This window comes from Rhinopithecus bieti, unplaced genomic scaffold, assembly GCF_001698545.2.
Source record: "Rhinopithecus bieti isolate Rb0 unplaced genomic scaffold, ASM169854v2 scaffold_26425, whole genome shotgun sequence".
Taxonomy (NCBI): domain Eukaryota; kingdom Metazoa; phylum Chordata; class Mammalia; order Primates; family Cercopithecidae; genus Rhinopithecus; species Rhinopithecus bieti.
In genome coordinates this window covers 3,031-10,983 of record NW_016811900.1, presented here as the reverse complement: position 1 = coordinate 10,983, position 7,953 = coordinate 3,031, and the positions used below count along the sequence as shown (strand labels likewise).

Sequence of the window (7,953 nt, the reverse complement as noted above, 5' to 3'; positions counted from 1 at the left end):
CGCCGTGGTGGCCCCGCGCCGCGCCGCCGCCGCCCGGCTCATTTTCCCTCCTTTGTAACGGAGAGAAGCGCTGCCGGCAGGGGGAGTGGTGCGGCCGAAGGAGGAGGCGGGGGCGGGCCGGGGACAAGGTGCGGGAGTCGCCTGGAGCCCAGTGCGCAGGGCGAGGGCGAGTGGGCCGGCGGGAGAAGTTCTCAGCCCAGAGTTGCGGGCGCTGGGCAGAAGGAGCCCCGGCGCGGAACCGCCAGCCCGACCGCTCCTGCAGCCCTCCTGCTGCCGCCGCCACGCCTCTCCCTCGACGAAGGCCTCCGGGCGCGGGAACCTAGCACGACCTCGGCTCCCCGCTAGCCTCCCGCGTCCTCCGCGGCCCTCTGCGTCTAGCTCGCGCCCCGGCGGCGCCCCCTCCCGGCCGCCCCGCGCTCCTCCCCGGCCCCGCCCGCGCGCCGGAGGATCGCGAAGGGGCCGGGGTGGGAACCGGCAGCGGCTGGGGACAGCGTCTTGGGCTATGGGGAGGCTACCGAAAGGAAACGGGCCGAGTCCAGTTGTATAAGCGGTTTTCGCCTTCCACGAGCGCGTGTGGAAAAGCGCGGAGTTGGGTGGAGGGCAGCTGCAACGACTGCCTCCTGGACTGGGTGCGGTAAGGCCTTAGGGATGCATTCAGATGTAGGGTGCCTTATTTTTGGCCGAGAAAGCTGTCAAGTGAAAGATCTAAGGGGAAAGGTGGGCCCCGATTTTTTTGTTGTTGTTTGCGGTGGGTTTTTTGTTTGTTTTGAGGTCAAGTGCAGAAGCAGCGGAAGCTTCAGCTGTAACCCTCCAGAAGGCAGGGATCATGCTGTTTCCCTCCTTGTCTCTGATCTTGGTGACACATGTAGGAGATTTCTGATAGGAATACCCGGTTCTGCAGTAAATAGCAGATACAGCCCTTGGTCTTTTTCTATTAAATTCTTAGAATATATTTCTGAATTGGGAGATTTAGAGGCTAAACAGATTCCGACTTCTTTTCCCCACCTCAAAACAGAACTTTAAAAGGAGTGGGGAGGTGTTTATAAAATCCCAGGACAAAGAGTTCCAGCAGCAACACACATCGTCTTCATTCTGAAAAAACCTGGTGCGGCGCGAGTTCCAAACGTCAGTCTCTCAGGGGAGAGAGAAGGAAGGTGGGGGAGGGCTTGATTGTGTTGATTTGGGGCCAGCAAACTCCTTATGAATAGAAACGTTAGTAATCTTGAGTCATCTGGCTGTGTAAGTAATGAGAGCTTGTGAGGGTGTGACAATGCTGTTTGGTTTGAAGGAAATTTTGGGGAGTTTATGTTTTGTTAAAAGACTTTTATCTTAAAACTAGCCCCTGCCTTCCTTAAATTGTGAGGTAAAACAGTGATTTGTTCTGCCCTATTCTGAGCACATTGTAGGATCTTGATAGATTGAGGATGATAAAAGACAGGAAGTCAAGCTAAGTGGGGAGCAGAGGGGGGCAAGGAATTCGCCAGGAAAGTCCATATGAGTTAAAACGCAAAGCTGTTGGATCCTGGCTGCCATATCTAGATAATTACAGACAGCACCAAGGGTGGCCTCATACCGGAAAAAAGTTTAACTTTTACCACTTCCTCAGGTTAGTTAGGGAGAAAGTTTTCAGCAGTCATGAATGAAAAGACAAATTCAACCAATCAAAACACTAATAGGTTGTACGAGTCAGCAAACACGAAGAAATATTAATTTAACGAACTTTCACTATTATACACCTGTGACTGTTATCCACTGTGACAATGGCTGTTTCAAATATATAATATGTTAAATATATATTTTTTAACCTTCCCAGAATTTTTTTTTTTTTTTTTTCCGAGATAGGGTCTGTCGCCCAGGCTAGAGTGCAGTGGCGCGATTTTGGCTCACTGCAACCCGCTCCTGGGCTCAAGCCATCCTCCCACCTCAGCCTCCTAAATAGCTGGGACTACGGGTGCGCACCACCATGCCTGGCTAATTTTTGTGTTTTTTGTAGAAAAGGGGTTTCATCATGTTACCCAAGCTGGTCTCCAACTCCTGAGATCAAGTAATCTGCCCGCCTTGACCTCCCAAAGTTCTGGGATTACAGGCGTGCACCACCATGCCCGTCCCCTTTCCAGTATTTCTGACTTTAAAAAAGTAGTCAGCTTCTTCTTAAATTGTGGTAAAAGCATACAAAAGTATGCACCAATTTTCTTAAATGGATCAGTGTGTACTGATGTGTGAATATGCACAGGCTAAGTGTGGGGAAAAGCATGTTTAGTATTTTAAACCATTTGTGGAAAAAACATATACACATCTATGTGTTTCTATATGCATAGACTATTCCTGGAAAAAAGAACAGAAAACTGTTGATTGTATATCCAGAATAGAGATAACTTTTCCCTTTGCAATTTGTATCTTTAAGTATAGTTTGAATGTTTTATCCAAGAATGCTTTATTTTTATAATAATAAAAATACTAATATAAACATAATGAATATATTCCTTTTCCCTACCCCACTTCGAAACTTCAGCTCTCCCAACTCCAGAACAACTTCCTGTAGTTACAACAGTATACCTGGCAGGAGAAACACCTGTTAAGCATGGGCCAAATAAAGCTTGGCAATTATGAGTAACCAACTTTTCATTATATGCTCATCTTGCTCCCTTTCCTGATTATGTTTTAAAAGGGCAAATTTTGCAAGAAACTGCAATGCAAAGAAGGACATTTTTAACTTCATGCTTTTAAGATATATATACTTATAGATTCAACTCTTTCTATTATTTGTTTCACATTTGCCTTCATCTTAACAGTGTAAGTTCAGGGACCCTAAGATATGAAACACACAGTGCCTGTTGCATAGAGAATGTAAATTAATGTTTGTCAAATAAATATAGAATGGATTGTTATCTCTGAGAAGTGATGTGTTGTCCTTGGAAACAAAGATGACTATCCAGCATCTGTGGAGCATATGTTTTTTCAGTAGGAGAATGGATCTGTGCCAGTTCTCCATCTCAGCTTCTGATTTACAAGGTTATAGTTTTGGATGGCCTGAATTAAAGGTGCAGTGTTCAAGTACAAAGAGATAAGCTTATCTAGAGGCTGAATCCAACGTGGGTTGACCTTAACCAAATTCACCAATTAAAGGATACAAGCGTATTACGAGTTCAGTAGTAACAACAGTGGCTGGGGACCCAGGACTGATGAGTTCTAGTCCCTACTGTCTATCACTAAGTGCTTTGTAGCCTTAGACAAGTAAGTGATTTACCCATTTTCTTACATTTAAAATGAGGGGCTTGAACTAGATAACCTCTAGGTCCATTCATAGCTGCAAAATTCTAATTCTAAATTTAATGGTGAGCCAGAAGCAATGATGCATACCTACAGTCACAGCTACTCAGGTGGCTAAAGTGGGAGGATCTCTTGAGCCCAGGAGTTTAAGACCAACCTGGGCAACACAGCAAGACCCCATCTCTAATAGATAAATAAAATGTAATGATGAAATTTTCCCTCTTCCATCTTACATACTATATATATATATATATAATATATGTATTTATGAAGAGTAAGTCATACACAAATAAGATAGACAAGGATTCGTTGACAAAAATTATGTGAAATTTAAGATACATCATTTCTAGTCACATTACATATACATTATGCTTTTACTGTAAAATAAAATGTGGATATTTTCCATACAATAAAAATATCAGGCTAATATGCTGGCAGTAGATTATAAGGGAAAGAATCCTAATTCAAGTAAGATAAAATATAAAAGATTTGATTAGAATCCAAAATACCAGCAAAAGCAGACTTATTGATCTGAAACAGTTTTCAAAATATTCTGAGAGAAAAGAAATCCATGAAACAAGGATACCAAGGACATGAAGAATATAGTTGGAAAATGAAGTTTAAAAAAGATATGTTTATAATGTAAAGTTTTAAAATTTAGCCAAAGCATAGATAAAGATTAAGACATACTGCCAGAGTGTAATTATTAAAGTGGTAGACATTTACATAATTAAATATCCTCTTAGAACTCTAAATAGTCAATCTATTTAACTAGTTTTAAGATCAAATTTATCCTTTCTGAACACATCAGGAACTGAAGTAACACAAGGTTAAATGACTTGAACAAAGTTCTCAGTGACTCATCAGTGAAATTGGTACATTGACTCTAAAATTCTTGTCACCAACTCTTACGTTCCAACTATTGACCAGTATCCAAACTTAAGGATTCCTTTTTTTTTCTTTTTTCCCCCTTTGACAAAGAGCAAATTGAAATCAGAAAGGGGAGTAAAATGGAAGGTTCCAGAAACCAGCGTATTCACAACTCAGGTCAATGAAGACTTCCTTCATCTCTCCTCCTTATTCCATCACCCATCCATTGCCTACTCCTTCCTAATTCAGATCCTTTTCAGGTTTACAAAAATCACTGTCTGCTGACACAAACCTCCAAGCTTGTTCAAGAATAAGACCTACATTTGTTTATTTTGTAGGTAATTGTGCATTTTTTCATCCTACATCTCAAGAGACCGAGGGACCTCAGTAAATTGATCTACTTGCCAATGACTATAAGAAGGACAAAGAAGTTGTAAAAACATCTAAATGATGTTAAACATAAATTAGCTCAGAATAGGTTTGAAGAAGGAAAACTACCAGGGTCAAAGCATGCAATAAAAATTGGTAAGTTCCCCTCTCCCATTAAACCATGCTTAAGTATTATATTGCATATCATTCATGTTTTTTATTGTTACATAACTTGTACTATAGATGTTTATATGAGAAAACATCTACCACCATTTCTAAGATACAGTTCACTTAATAATGCTTTTTGGTATTACTTGTATTTGTGTTACAGATGTGCCATTAACTATGGGTCCCCATGAATGGCATCAATTTTAATGTATCATGTTGTATCCATCAAAACGAAACTTCGGAGACCAGCCCTGTAATTGAACCCTGGACATGGATGTGAAAGTGGACAGAAATTAATACCTTAGTGAACTTAAAACCTTATGGCTTTTGTGCGGTCCAGACAAGTCCTGTTAAGGGCAATTAAGTTCAGAAATGCACCTTTTCTATCAAAAACATCCTAGTCTTTCCTCCCAGGCCTTTTGACAGTTCATCTGCATTTACATGTCTATTCTAATCAAGCACAAACCAAAAAAAAAAAGTATCTATAGAAGTCATATTGATAGCATCATTGCACATATGACATTCTCTAGCTAAAATAATTCAATATTTGTAATTGTAAAATGTTACTATCATAACTTATGGTTTTATAATAGGCTATGAATTAATGATTTCATTTTATCTTAACTCATACTACCCCAAGAGACATTATTATTATCACGAGGTTACACAAGAAAATGGGCCTAGAAATGCCAAAAGTATGCCCAAGATCATTACACAGGTTCCAGTTCTAGATTGACACACACTTGTTTGCCAAAAAGTTTCCTTTTATAAAGTATTTTTATCGCATGATGGTGGTCGCTTCTTTTCTTTTGATATACTTTGGGTATAATCACAATTGTCCTTATTGTATAAAAAGGAACTATTCTGAAGCAAAGAGAGTTCAAGAAAGTAGCCATACTCAGACAGGTTAATAAATGCATCCAAACTTTTAAATTACAACACTGTATTTTGCTTTTTCCTATGTTATAGGAAAGAAATTTAAAAGTATGGTATTGAAAGATGTACAACTGACTTTGGAAAAAGGGTTCCTCTCTAATTGGTGTTTGTAAGTTATCTAAATAAACATTTTTAAACTATCATTTGTGGAGTCATTGCTACATACTAGGCAATTGAAGACATTGCCTCCACTTTCACCATCACCCTATGAGTTGTCTTTTATTATCCTGTTTTACAGGTGAAAAAACTAACGTTCATTGAAATCAAATTAATTTTTTTTTTTTTTTGAGACAGAGTATCACTTTGTCCCCCAAGCTGAAGTGCAGTGGCAGGATCTTGGCTCACTGCAACCTCTACCCTGGATTCAAGCGATTCTCCTGCCTCAGCCTCCCCAGTAGCTGGAATTACAGGCGCCCGCCACCATACCCGTCTAATTTTTGGTATTTTTTAGTAGAGACGGATTTCACCATGTTGGTCAGGCTGGTCTAAAACTCCTGACCTCAAGCAGTCCACTCATTTCAGCCTCCCAAAGTGCTGGGATTACAAGCATGAGCCACCACGCCTGGCCTGAAATCAAATTAATTTCCTAAAACTACACAGCTGACCAGTCACGGTGGCTCACACCTGTAATCTCAGCACTTTGGGAGGCCAAGGCAGGAGGATTGCTTGAGCCCAGGAATTCGAGACCAGCCCTGGGCAACATAGGGAGAGCCCATCTGTACAAAAAAATTTAAAAATTAGCCAGGTGTGGTGGCATGCACCTGTAGTCCCAGCTATTCATGAGCCTGAGGTGGGAGGATGGCTTTAGCCCAGCAGGTTGAGGCTACAATGAGCTGTGATCACACCACTGCACTCCAGTCTGGGCAATAGAGTGAGACCCTTTCTCTAAAAAATAAAAAATGAGAAACACTACTCAGCTGAGTAAGTGTGAAAGTTACAGCAAAATTAGAAAGTCACAATTTTGCAACCCCGATGTAATAATTGATTGAGGCAAATAAGTCACTGGATATATTTTTGTTGAGTAAAGAATATCAGCCAGGCATGGTGGCTCATGCCTGTAATCCCAGCACTTTGAGAGGCTGAGGCGGGTGGGATCATTTGAGGTCAGGAGTTCGAGACTAGCCTGGCCAACATGGTGAAACCCTGTCTCTACCAAAAATATAAAAATGAGCTGGATATGGTGGTGTACGCTTGAATTCTCAGCTACTTGGGAGGCTGAGGCAGGAGAATTGCTTGAACCCCAGAGACAGAGGTTACAGTGAGCCACGATTGTGCCACTGTACTCTAGCCTGGGCAACAGAACAAGACTCTGTCTCAAAAAAAAAAAAAAAACAAGAATGCCCACATGGTAATTTTCTTAATCTATCTGAGCTGCTTTAGCAAAAATACCATAAACTATATGGTTTATAAACAACAAATGTTTATTTCTCACAGTTCTGGAGGCTGGGAAGTCCAAATCAAGGTGCAAGCAGATCCGGTGTCTGGTAATGACCCATTTCTCATAGATGGTGACTTCTTGCTTTGTTCTCACGTGGTAGAAGGGGCCAAACAAGCTTCCTGGGGCCTCTTTCATAAAGGCACTAATCCCATTCATGAGGGCCCCACTCTCATGATCTAATCACCTGCAAAAGTCCCCACCTCTTGATATTATCACATTGGAGGTTAGATTTCAATGTATGAATTTAGGGGGAACATAAACATCTAAACTGTAGCAGTAATAATCCTCTACAATGTAACCCTCTACAGATTACATTCACAATGGATTGGTTGGCTGTTATGCCCTTGCCCAAGTGATCAAACATAAACTCACCAATAGGGGACATTCTGAATACCATGTGCTTCCTAATGTAAGGCAACAAGAGGTACCCACACCACCTATGTTATATTCTTGCCAAAAATGTTCAACAATCACACAGGTCCAGAATGTGGGACCTTCTAGAAGATTATTGATCGGGGCTTTTCAAAGGGTATCAATATTCATGTTTGTTCATGAAAAACAAAGCAAAACAAGGCAAGGGTATTGTTCTATATTAAAGAGACATAGCAACCACAAGTGATGCACAAACTTTATCTGACTCCTGGATTAAAAAATAACATGAAACCGCACAGTATTTCATAACACACAGTTGTAAAATACATTTGAGAAGATTAGAAATTAAAATATTGACAGTGTATTAGATGTTGGATTCAAGTTTTCTTAGGTGTGACAGATATTTATGGATAAAATGTCATGATATATACAAATTATTTTTAAATGGCTCAACAACAAAAATTATGTTCAAATGATTTAATAGCAACATATGCATACATATAGATCTATCTCCATATGTATATATGCAT

The 7,953-nt window shown here is 40.7% G+C and overlaps 1 long non-coding RNA gene across 1 annotated transcript; it reads left to right on the top strand.

Annotated features, from left to right (window-relative positions):
* Positions 1-657: 657 nt before the first annotated feature.
* Positions 658-5,756, top strand: LOC108544287 (uncharacterized). Its single transcript, XR_001889789.1, has 3 exons — positions 658-717; positions 4,479-4,665; positions 4,841-5,756. It is a non-coding gene; the product is annotated as an uncharacterized LOC108544287 (long non-coding RNA).
* Positions 5,757-7,953: the final 2,197 nt, after the last annotated feature.